The sequence below is a fragment of the Mus caroli genome, chromosome 7 (assembly GCF_900094665.2).
Source record: "Mus caroli chromosome 7, CAROLI_EIJ_v1.1, whole genome shotgun sequence".
Taxonomy (NCBI): Eukaryota; Metazoa; Chordata; class Mammalia; order Rodentia; family Muridae; genus Mus; species Mus caroli.
The window spans coordinates 73,481,244-73,494,271 of record NC_034576.1 but is presented as its reverse complement, the minus strand read 5'-3'; the positions used below and the strand labels follow the sequence as shown (position 1 = coordinate 73,494,271).

General features: G+C 40.1%; 1 long non-coding RNA gene across 1 annotated transcript in view; it reads right to left on the bottom strand.

The window, feature by feature from the left end:
- LOC110298644 overlaps window positions 1-8,630 on the bottom strand; it is a 46,058-nt gene extending 37,428 nt beyond the window's left edge. The window contains exon 1 of the long non-coding RNA XR_002378394.1: window positions 8,375-8,630. This is a non-coding gene — a long non-coding RNA (uncharacterized LOC110298644). The remainder of the gene's footprint in view (window positions 1-8,374) is intronic.
- Window positions 8,631-13,028: the final 4,398 nt, after the last annotated feature.

Genomic DNA, 13,028 nt, shown 5'->3' with positions numbered 1-13,028 from the left:
TGGAGGAGCTAGAGAAAGCACCCAAGGAGCTGAAGGGGTCTGCAACCCTATAGGTGGAACAACAATATGAACTAACCAGTACCCCCAGAGCTCGTGTATCTAGCTGCATATGTAGCAGAAGATGGCCTAGTCGGCCATCACTGAGAAGAGAGACTCCTTGGTCTTCCAAACTTTATATGCCCCAGTACAGGGGAATACCAGGGCCAAGAATTGGGAGTGGGTGGGTAGGGGAGCAGGGTGGTGGGAAGGTATAGGGAACTTTTGGGATAGCATTTGAAATGTAAATAAAGAAAATATCTAAAAAAATAAAAATAGTAAGAAGAAAAGAAAAGAAAAACTAATCACTCCAACCCGTAACTGCTGTAGGTTCCCATTCCAAAATTCTTTCAATGCATTATAAAGCTCTGTGAGAGGCTAAAGCTAAGAGACTTTTATATGCTTGACTGGAAAGATGAAAACATTAAAAAGACAGATTATGTGTGACTATTGGTAAAAGAAGAAAAATGATTCCAAACCAGGTGTGATTATGAGTGTAAGCTGATGCTATGGAAATCAGTCTAGCTCACTAGTTCACAACCTGTGGGTCATGGCCCCTTAAGGGCTAGATTGACCTTTCACAGGGGTCACACATCAGATATCCTGCATGTCCGATATTTACCTTAAAATTCATAGCAGTGGCAGAATTACACTTACAGAATTGCAATGAAAATAATTTTATGGTTGAGTGTACCATACTATGAGAAAATATATTAAAGAGTCACAGCATTTGGAAGGTTGACAACCATTGGGGTAGAGGTTTCTCAAAGAAACTGAAAAACCATATACCCAGCTAACCACTGCTGGGCATATACCCAAAGGACTCTAGATCCCACAAGAGATAACTATTCATCCAGATTTAGTGCTGCTCTGTTCATAACAGCAAGGAAAGGGAACCAGCTCAGATGTTCTTCAAATGAATAGCTAATGAAAATATAGTATATATGTACAATGGAATTTTATTGAGAAGGAAAGAAAAATGGATGGATCTAGAAATCATGATACTAAATGAGGTGAGTCAGAACCTGAAACACAGATATCACACATCCTTTCTCATATGAGGACCCTGACATTTTTACATAAACACATATATAATATATCGCATATCATATATAATCTTATATTATGTTATCATATATAATATGTCATATATATCAATCAGATATCTTAAATCATATCATATATCATATACCATATATTACATATTAATAATATATCAAACACAGATCATATACAACATATATAACATGTATAATAAATTATACTACATATTTTATATGTATCAGTATAATTATATAATAATATATTGTATACTTTATTATAACATAATTATATATAATATAATATATTATATATATTTATATATTACATATTTTTAATTTCTTATTTATTTTAATTTTGATTATTTATATATAAGTATATAATTATATGGTATATGTATAATATAGATACACATGTCTGAATATGCATAAGTATGTGTGTATATGAATGAGTTTCAGTTATTGAACTGGAGAAGTGACCATGAGGAGGGTGAAAGCTTTTAAGGAATGAGTCAAGTGGAAATCAAACACTCAAGGCAGTAAAACGGAGGAATGCAGGTGGAAGCGGGAAGAGTTGGGGGAGGATGAGAACCCAGAGCTCAGTCTGTATGGAAAGACCACACCCAGCCTACTACCTTGTCTGCCAGTTTAAAGTCAAATGCAAAACTAAAAGCCCAAACTCAAGTTTGTGCCTTGTTAGTAGCCAGGCAGCGCTTCTTACACTGTGTGTGGGGACCCAAGTGCAGACTCAGAGCTAGAGTTATTGAGTCGTAAATCTGGCATGTTTTTATTACTGAAATAGAATAGTCTAGAACAGAAAACATCGAAATCTAATATGGAGAAATATTTTGAGAAAAACTCGTTCCTGTGATAGTGTGTGTAAATGTGTGTATGTGTGTGTGTGTGTGCAGGCACAAGCCTGCACACGTGATCATTTGTGTGCTGTATAGTGTGAAGCTAAGCTCATTTATGGCAAAAATAAATAATCTGAAAACAGTCATGGAAGTGCTGGTCATCCTTTCACTGGGAAAAAAATGTTGTCAAAGGCAAGCTCTTTAGAAATCATCAGGCAATTGTCTTCACATGTAGCATTCTGTGTATCTACACTGGAAAAGAGCAGGGCTTTATCAAAAGCTTGAAGATTTAGGAGTCTGTAAACAAAGGTATCTAATTCTCACATAGCAGGAAATGTGTTCAGGGACTTCGAGTAAGAACTTGGTACCACAATGGTAAGACAAACTCAGACCAAAGCTTGGTGACTACGTAACTAAATCATATGAGACCTGACCGCCACATCAACCAACAAACATTTCTTCTAGCATAAACCTATCAGGGTTTTGGAGCTATTTTGACCTGTACTTTATGGAATAACTCCATTCAGACTCCTGTGTTTTAAAGTAGTTTGCTGTTGAAATTTCTGTTTTGTTTAGTTTTTCCTCCATTGACCAGCAAATGTTGACTTCTTCTTTCTTGCTAAAGTGGCATTTAAAAGAGCTGTATTATGTATACAACATGAAAAATGCAAGGTGGTTGCATCCTGGCAAATAAATATAAGCTGGATGGTTCCATATCAGGCAGTGTGGCCTGGGCTCCATACTGTCCAGTGTGAGCGCCCTTATAAGCACAAATCTACCCATCCTTTGACAAGGGGAGTAGGTTTCCCTGTCTAATTGATATCCAAGACCTCAACATAGTTCATACGTACAAGTCAGAAACTTTTGTTTTTTGAATGTATTCATTCTTTTTACAATAATGGTGAGGCAATTTTTTTTCCTCCTCAAATGCACGTAACAAAATAATTCTAAACTGTACTTGTATAGAAATGCTGTCTTCCCCTTTCTTGTTGTTTTCCTTGTTGATATTCATTTCTGCTTTTATTTTTTTCTCTCTCAACATTGATGCTACAGCAAAGAAAAATATTAATCATCTAGGTGTGTACACCAAACAATTTAAGGAAAAGGCAAGTCTCCAAATTGAATATTATATCGAACAATTCACGAAACTGGACAGTGCATACGTGTTAATCGATGGAATTAGACTGAAATCTCACAGAGGAGTAACATTGGTGCTACAGAAGACAAGGGCAATGTTGCACTCTGTTGTTGGCAATTTGGGAGATTTCCATGAATGTGACCCTACAGCCACACTGGGTCCTCTGGCTGTCTTAGAAGAGCTTCTTTTAGGGGTGAGTGACTGGGGTTCTACCAGCTGTGATGCGAAGAGGAAGAGCCCCTTCTCATTTCTATGGGCATCTTGAGAGTCAGGCATTTGTAGAGTGCAACTTCACACGTGCTGAAGAAATAATATCCCAGAAAATGAATAAGAAATAAATATCCTCAGACTAATGCTCTATAAATACATTTGCTATAGGTTTTATCAAATATTCATGGTATATGCATGTACAGGTCAAATTACCTTTAAATATTAAATTTTCTTCTCATAATGGAAAATTTCAAAAAAAATTTTTCAGTATTTGTGAGGAGCAGAGGGGAAATCCCTGTGTTATCTGCTGGGAGATTTGGCTTCTAGTTAAAGGCATCTCTGAGGTGAGCCCTACAACTCAGGTCTGTCACTGGTCAGGTTAACTAGCACACAGACAACCAACTGGGTACGAGCTCTTCTGAAGCACTGACCAAATGGATGGTAGGGCATTGTCCAACATCTCCTTGTGCATGGCCATGGGAAGCTGCTGTGAGTCTCGGTTGGGATCCTGCTCTGCCTCTTATCATTGTGGTCGGCTTGAGAGTCTGGTATTTCTTAGATCTATTTTCATCAAAGGTAAATCTGGGACAAGACATAAGAACATGCTTCCCTCATTGTTGTGTCTAAATCTCACAGTGGTGTCGGAACATCCCTTAAGATTCTCAAAGGTGAGGCTGAGGACATGACTGAGTAACAAAGCCCTTGCCATAAGACACAGAGAACAAAGCCATCTCTAGAACCAACATAGAAATCAGGGTACTTGTAAACCTAGCAGTGTTGAGATGGGAGGCAGAGACAGGAGAATCCCTGCATGCTCACCAGTCTGCTAACCCAGGAGACTTGCTGAAGTTGCAGACCAATAAAAGAAGTTGTCGCACAGAGAAGAGGGAAGGTGCTTAAGGACTAACAGTGTAGGTTGCATGTACACATGCACCCTGAGGCACCCTGACAAAGATTCTACCTGGAGCTATGATACATAAACCACAGAGTCAAAAGCACATAAGAACAGTGACCACCTCATCCCTAAGAGACCCATTGACACAAAGTGGAAGATGCCTGAAGAGTGGCACTCTGGTTTGTTCTCTGACCTGTTGGCCATTGCGCAGTTGAGAAGGCAGCAAGCAGAGTTCTAATTTGGACAAATAATTTAACACTAACTCTGATCCATGTTTTGAGTGCTGCCGTTAATTGTCACGAGACAGTAAGGGCCATTCAGGGCTACCCCAGGTAGAGAAAGTAATCACGTGTATATTCCTTGTGCAGAACCACACAGCCTAACCCTCCATGCATAAATACACTCCAGAGAACTGTTATAATTTGCAATAAAATTCGATCTAATTGTTTCATATACTATGGTATATATTGATAAATTTAAGATATGCCACAGGTTATTTTTTTAACTAAAGTTGGATAAATTTACTATATCATGGAGTTTATAAACTTGTTTCATAATTCATATTCTTGATATGGCAACCACATAAAATATTGGAAACAATCCTGAGATTGTCTCAAGTGTCTGGGCTTGATCATGTCCCACATTCTGTTTACAATTCCAAAACCTGGCCCTTTTCTCAGTGCCACCTCCAAGTCATCAAACACTCACTGTGCTGGGAGCACTAGGTGACTGACTGCCTTTGGTTATACTGTTTGGGTGTTAGGATTGTCTTAGGTGTCACATGAAGTTGAATGAAGATGTAAACAGGATTCTGAGCCAGGATCCCTGAGTGGTGCACCTCCAAGGGTTTCTGTTGCCTGTTATTTCTCATAATCCCCAGGGCAGGGTGCATAAGCAGCAATGTCAAAGAGAACTCCAGACAGAAGGCAGACAGCCAGGCACCTGAGCCTCTGCTGGCTGCAAGGAGCAAGGGACTTCTGGGAAAGAAGAGGTGACAAGGACACATGCTGGTTCGCCATCTGACACTTACCTACTGTACCATCTGTAACTACTACATGGAGCCTAGAAGTCCCATGGCCTCTGAAGAAGTGGAAACTATCTCAGAAACCCCATAAACCCAAAGTTGATAGATGGCTGCTCACACTGGTTCAGAAAATCCACCTAGGTACTGAAGCCCTGTGAGCACCCTCTGACAGGCTCTGGTCCCTGATGTCAGTTTTATTGGCTTACAAGCTGAAGCTCCCTTCCACCTGCTTGAATGAATTCATACACAAGTACAACCACACAAATGCATGTGCTCTCTGCTGTATTCCTACAGCTTGAAACCTGATTCCTCACAGTACTGTAATTCCTTCCTCCTTCACAGACCGCACCTTCAAGGGAAAAATAACACAAACAACAACAACAAAAAATCATGAAAATTGTCCTCATCATCTCTAGACACACACAATCAGTGTTTCGAAAAGGGAGATGTGAAGCCTCCCAGGAAAGGTCCCCCTCCTCCCACAAGGAGAAGAGATGCTGTTCACGGTTGTAGGAAACCATACCTCTAAGGATTCTTTGACAATAGTATAACAACAGTTCATCGGCAGCCTTGGTGTGACAATGATTATGACCCATCACTATTGTCTCACAGCATGTTTGTTGGCTCTGCAGGTGCTCTTAGAATGGTCTATAACATAGATGCTTGCTGTAGACTTCCATAGAGTGGTCATGAACTCATCCTGTGCCATGAGGGAAGAGGAAACCTGCATTTGTTTAGGCCACTGTGTTTGAAGACCCTTGTTATAGAAATTTAACCTTCTTCCCATCAAAATATTCATTCAATCCATATGTCTGTTTCATCTTTGAAATGGGGTATTTGTGGTTCATCCTATGTAGATAGAAACTAAAATGTAAAGGTTGTGGAATTTTTCACATAAATATTAACTAAAATAGTCCAGACTTAAGTATTTCTTATGGCAAACCTACATTTGTATGTTTTGCTTATGTTATTTCTTACAATAAAAATAAATATCATTCAATTATTATTCAACTGTACTTTCTACAAAATGGAGAAAAAGAATAGGCCTGGATTTAATGGTTATCAACTTTCTTAACATTCATAAAGTTTGAATATTTGATTTCCTATCAGTTTTTTTGTTGTTGTTTTTATTCTGGAGCGCGCGCGCGTGTGTGTGTGTGTGTGTGTGTGTGTGTGTGTGTGTGTGTGTGTGTGTGAGAGAGAGAGAGAGAGAGAGAGAGAGAGAGAGAGAGCATGCGCTTGCCCATGCATGTGGAAACCAGAAGAAAACTTGCAGGATTCAGTTCATCATTTGTGTTCCAGGAATCAAACTCATGCCATCAAACGTGGCAGCAAACAGCATTATCCACTGAGGCATCTTGCCAGCCAAAGTTAGGATAGTATTTAGCAAGCAGAAAATTGTTAAATAAAATAAAAGTTATAATACATTTGGGAGTGCTTGTGGCATATCTTAAATTAACTGGAACAGCAGCAGCAGCAGGTGACTTGGGCATGAGGGCCGAAGGTCCTAGAGAATCCCAATATGCCCTTGTCTGTAAATAAATTACTAACTGAAAATTTTAGCAAAATTCTATGATAAAATTTTTATCTTCTCTAAGACTGAATTATTTTTTCCTCCTAGACTTTAACCTTCTTGGGTTCAGAATCTTTGTAAGATTAGTCACTTTATCTACGAAGCCACACAGTTCTGTGCACAGCATGAGTTTTAGAATATGACTAGTCACTTAAATTATACAATGTTCCAGCTGTCATTCTGCTTCTTGAAAATCAAGTGCATTTCTATGGTCTTTAGAATTACAAGTAACTTTTACAAGTGACACCTAATTACAGTTACGATCATCTTCAATACAAGTTATAGGAGTAAGAGTTGAAAAAAAATGTTGGCTGTGTGTCATGACCTTCTAAGGAAGATGTGTAACATACAGCCTTTCATTCCAGATTCCAGGTGTGTGTGTGTATGTGTGTGTGTGTGTGTGTGTGTGTGTAAGAGAGAGAGAGAGAATAGTGATACTCTTATAGATTTTGATGAATTAGTGGTGCATCTATCAACCAATCAGCTAGCTATTCAGTGAAAACCATCATAAAACAAGAAGAGAAATCACATATAAAGCAGACAGCTAGCAGACAGTTAGAGCCAGCGTTTCTACTTGCCTGTTTTTAACTATAGTTATTTTCAGATAGAAGTGAGAGATGAAAAACCCAGTACAAAACTACAATAATAAAGAAACCAGTTGGGGCTAGAGAGATGGCTCAAGGGTTAAGAGTCCTGGCTGTTCTTCCAGAGAACTAGGGTTCAATTCCCAGCACCTACACGACAGCTCACAATTCTCTACAACTAACAGTCGCAAGGGATCTGATGCTCCCTTCTGGCCTCCTTAGACACAGAACATACATTTGCTGCACAGAAATCTATGTAGGCAGAACATCCATACAAATAAAATATAAATAAAGGTAAAATAAAGTTAAAAAGAAGACACCCCATCGCCAGAAATAATCATCAGGAGCAGTGGTTATCTAGGTCTATGTGGCTTAATGTCATGTGTGTGTGTGTGTGTGTGTGTGTGTGTGTGTGTGTGTGTGTGTGTTTGCATTCAAGGAAGCAGAGGTAATTGCGGATGCAAAGGTTTCAACAAGCGCCAAACAAGCCCAGTCCAAGTGGTTCTTTCTGGCAATGACCTTTGTCATAAGACTGAATTTTACTTCAGAAGTATTGCATGCCATCTGGCCCCAAAGAGCAAATCTATTTTTATAATATCAAATTTGCAACAAGGGAAAGCCACACACATGCTCAGTGTTGGATGAACTTCCATTTTTCACACGATTGGCTTTCACTCTTCTTCCTGGGGCCCCCCGAGCTGGGTGGGCTCTTTTCCTCTGCCTCAGGCCTTATCTCTGCTGAGTTGTAGGATTAGGATCCTGAAGTCACTGAACAAACAGGGTCTGATTCTCCACAGCAGACCTTTTGTTCGTATACATTTCTCTGGCTCTTGCTCGAGAAGGCAGAGAGTGCCTATCATGTCTACACTAATAATATCCTTCAGTAAATGATAAAGTCAAGTCCAATGTAAACCAAGAAGCTTTATCGGTATGTCAAAGCTCTCCCCTTACAGCTCTGTACTGGCCAACTGTGCATCCCTTTCCTAGACAAAGACTCCATGCACATTAAAGGGCACTTACCAGAGTGGGTGTTTGTTTGTCAAAGGAGAGCAGGCTGTCCCTGATTCAGCGCCCTGGTTGTCACTGTCATCGGAGGAAGAGAGGTGTACTTTACAGCAAGACTTCGTCCTTAATGATCTCCTGAATTGAGTCAGGGGAGAGCCAGGCTTTCCTGTCAACCTGCACTTTCGCCTTCTCTGTGTTAATATTAGCTGATGGACTCCCTCCGAGGCAAAGCATGTTTCTTACTGTGAACAGAGAGAGCTCTGTGGTCGACCAGTTACTCTTCCACCCCGTTGTCAGAAAAGATGATTCAAAAGGGATTTACTAGCATAGTTCATTCCACCAGATGTCCCTTCTTTCCCTGCATCCTGAGAGGAGTTCAAAATCAACTCATATTCCTTTACAATTCTAAATTAGGCAAATGGCCAGGCTGGCCTTCATTGTTGATAAGCCAGACCAGTTTAGTTAAGCTAGCCTGTGCAAGAGTAAAAAACCATTTAAAAAGGATTGTTCAAAATTCTGGACCTCCAAAGCAAAAAAATACTAGCTTTTTCTTCTCCTTTTACTTTCTGTGTGTATGTGATTGACCCCTCCAGCCCCAGGTAAGGTTGCTGCACACATGCATTTATGTTTGTATAGTCTATGTAATAAATTATGTAAGTATATAGAATGTGTACATTGTATGTGAATCACACAATTTACACAGACCCCAGTAGCATGTGGCCTTATATAAATATTAACAGGAACAGCAGGAGATAGATCCGACACTAGGAACAATAGTATGTATGCTTCAGGTTTCCTTGGACTCTGGTTGTGGTTCAGTCAGTATTTTTGTGTTTGTATTTGCTTTTGTTTGTGATACTCAGAGAAGGTGTGAGGGATATTCAATCTTTAGTCATGAAATCCTCATCTTGAAATCCTGTCAGGACTGAGAGAGATTGGAGTATATATAATACTGTTACAATGTTGGTTTGCTTTTAAGCACAGCATGGACCAGCTTGACGATCATGCTTGACCATATCAGTTGCTGGTCAAGTTTCTGATTAACCCATTCAGGGCCTCAGTGGGCCAAGCCCTAGCTTCTTAACCAGCAAGTGAGATGGATGATCTGTCATTGCCTTGAGACCTGAAGAAAAGTGAAGCACTAGAGAGAGGCTCCTCTCACTGCTACCTTAGAGGCTGTTGGAGGAAGGGCCAAGTGACAGCGACAAGATTGAGCATCAAAAAGAAGCAATGTTGTGGAGGTCTCAAGGTTTTAGTCACATTTACACATGTGGGCCATGTGTCCTTGTGCTTATGGGGTCCAGAGGACAAGTTCAATTGTCATTTCCCAGGTGTCACCTACCTCCTTTGTTTTAAACAGAGCCTTGTATTGAACCTAGAACTCCCTGAATAGGCTGTGTCCCACAAGTCCCAGGAATCCTCTGTAGTGCTGAGATTACAGGCACACACCACACGTGCCTTTCTGTCTCATGAATTTTTTCAAATGGAAGTCAGGTTTCTGTGCTCGTATTTTACTAACTGGGATATGAGGAACTTGGTTGATGAGAAACTGAGGACAGGAGACACAAATGCTGGGAGACAAGCACGTGACAGATGAGGGTGGAGAGGAGGTCTAGACAAAGTGATATTTGACCTCCTTACATGTTCTAAATGGTCAGGAGCTTTCCAAGGAGAGAAAAGAGATGACATTGGTAATTAAGAAAAGGGAAAAGGGGGTCAGCAAATCTCAGCAGCAGAGAACATGCCAGGTGCTAAAGAAACTGCAAAATACCTATGTACCTAGAAGTTTACCTCCAGTACTTCTCCAGGCAGTAGTACACAGGCAGAAAGCCACTGTGTTTGGCATTATCTGGCACACATACCTTGCCATGCTTTGGCATCTGAGCTAGTACTATGGTCAAGATTGTGTCTCTTCTGAACTCATGATAAAAGTTAATCAAGAAGCTATGGTTTGCCCACTGAGACCCTGCATGGGTTAATCAGAAACTTGACCAGAAAGTAAAAAATAAAATAAAAGAAAGAAAGCAGGTTGAAAAAGACAAAGGTAATAAGTGAACCTATGAGATCATGGTCCAAGCTCCACTTAGCTGTCAATCATTAATTGCTGTTAATGTAAACCCAGCGCCATCCTGAAACTCCCATTGGGCCAGTGCATGGTTCTTTTAAATGGGAGAGGACAAGGAGAAAGCATGTTACCTTTGGTTGTAATTGAGATATGTTGAGATGTCTGGATGTCTGTCCAGCTCACAGTTCTTTCTTCGGTGGGAATATTTTCTATGGAAGTTTCTAGTTCCCCGAGTTCACTCGAAGTTACCAATTTGTCAGTGAGTGCTGAGAACATGATAGCCTCCAAGCACTGAGCTGAGGATATATTATGGCTAATGTCAACCTGACACAAATTAGAATCACCAAAGTATGTAGCCTCACCTGAAGAGAGATCATGATGGTGATGTTTGATGTTGAGAAGACCTTTGGAAATTGTGGGTGGAACTTTCTGGTAGTAGTCTCGATAAAATGGATGTGTCATGAGACAGGTCCTCTTCTCTTTTATTTACTTGGCCTTCCTTCTTGCTGCTGAGTTAATTTGCTCTGGTGTTCTCATTGCTGCTGCTGTTATTATTCTCATTGTTGTTGGTGGTGGTGATGATGATGATGATTCCTTGACTGATAGCATACCCATCCTTTCATTGTATACGATTGACCAATTGCTCTCCAGGAAATGTCTTGGCTTTCAGAACCAAATTAAGACTGCTGCAGCACTTACCCTTGAGTCTGAACAACTATCAGGTTCCCAGTTTTTATGTGTGCTTCTGCTCTTGTAGTTTAAAGCTGACTTGATAAATTTCATGTACTTGCGTGCATGCATGTGTATGCATATTTTTCCCTCTCTGGTCAGTGATTCTGTTCCTCTAGAGAATCCTGACCAGTAGAAGATACAAAGATATGTAAGCCCAGTACTGCATCCAGGAACTTTGCTGACTAAGTCTATGGGCCAGAGGTCAACTAAATGTTAAGGCTGACAAGGAGGCTCAGGGAAGTTGTGGGAAGGCATTTGTATAAATTGTCTGACTGGAAATGTCTCTAGGAAGTTAGATAGTGAGTCCTGGGTTTAAGAGGGTTCAGTCAAAGCTCAGCTTCAGCAAATAACTATTATGTAGGAACTTTGGCAGTTGTACCAGATACTCTGAGGTTTTAAGAAAGTGACAAATCTATACCATGTGAAAGACTGTAAACTACTTCAAGCTGGCCCAACTTGTTATCTATTCTTCTTAGCTTTGTCCTGTTCACAACGATCTATAGCTGTCCATCACTTCAATTTGATTCTGTTAGGTTACTGCTGACTGGAACCAGGAAGCTTATCAAGTCAAAGAAAATGTATTTATTCCTCATCAACGGGCACATGAAGAAGGCCATTCAGGGGCCATGTATGATTCATTCCCTTAGCCATGACTGGCAGAGCAGTCACATTCCTTTCTCGATTTTTTTGGGGGTTGGGGATTTAATTGATTTTACTTTATTTTATTTTGAAGTCTTGTGTTAATTAAAATAACACAAATGTGAGCAACCTTTATATCAAGAAACATAGTTCAATGTTCTTTTTTTACATGAACTTCTTCACTTTAGAAAGCTCTGGTGTATATCAAGAGGAAAGACACAGAACCAAATGTTCTTTGAGGTCCTAGGACTCACATTTCCACCCTGTCTAAAGCCATATGACTCAATCCCTCCAGCTCAAAGTCAGCATCTGTCCAATGAATGGCTTTTTTTTTTTTTTTTTTTTTTTTTTGGCTAAGTTAGCTCAAGTTATTTTCTACTGCCTGCAAATCAAAGAACCCACCAATATAGTTCATTTTATTTTTATATTTTATTATTCTGAATTACTATAAATCTTCTTGGTGATTTTTCTCCTTGATAGATAATGACAGTTTCCCAAGGGAAGTGTTCTATTTATTTACAGAGTAATAGTACAAGAGACTAGCAACCGTTGATTCAAAAGTTTGGTCTTAAATTCCCCGAAGAAAGAATCACATCTTATATGGCTTGGGAGTACTGCCCTTGTATAGTCCTCTGAATAGTAACTAACTTAAAGAGCTATTTCCATCATCCAAAGGGCCAGGTCTCTGTGTGTGTGTGTGTGTGTGTGTGTGTGTGTGTGTGTGTGTGTGTGTGNAGAGAGAGAGAGAGAGAGAGAGAGAGAGAGAGAGAGAGAGAGAGAGAGAGAGAGAGAGAGAGAGAGAGAGAGAGAGTGGATGTGTGTGTGTTTCTTCTTTCTTTATTATGTTGGTCCTTGGTCTCTATTGCTTTAGGTGAACCAGCCTGAGCCCACAGGAACATGGGAGGTGAAAGGACTGGTTCTTCCTCTTTCCTTTCTGGTTCTACCTATGGCACCAACTTGTGTCCTAGTTTCAGGACAGTTTGCTTCTCAGCTTCTAGAACTTTCTTGTGATTGTCTTTTGCTCAGTTTCCATAATCCAAGGCAGCCTTGTTAGCAATAGTGGGATGGTGGGATTCAAAAAAAGAGGAAGTCCTCAGTGTCTTCAACCTTCAACGTCTTGAATTGTGCTCATACCAACAGAAGACACCCACAACTTTTGCAGCAAAAGATCCTCTGACAATATCTCCTAGGTGTCTTCCTGTATCAGTTTGGTTTCTTTTCAGACACTGAAAA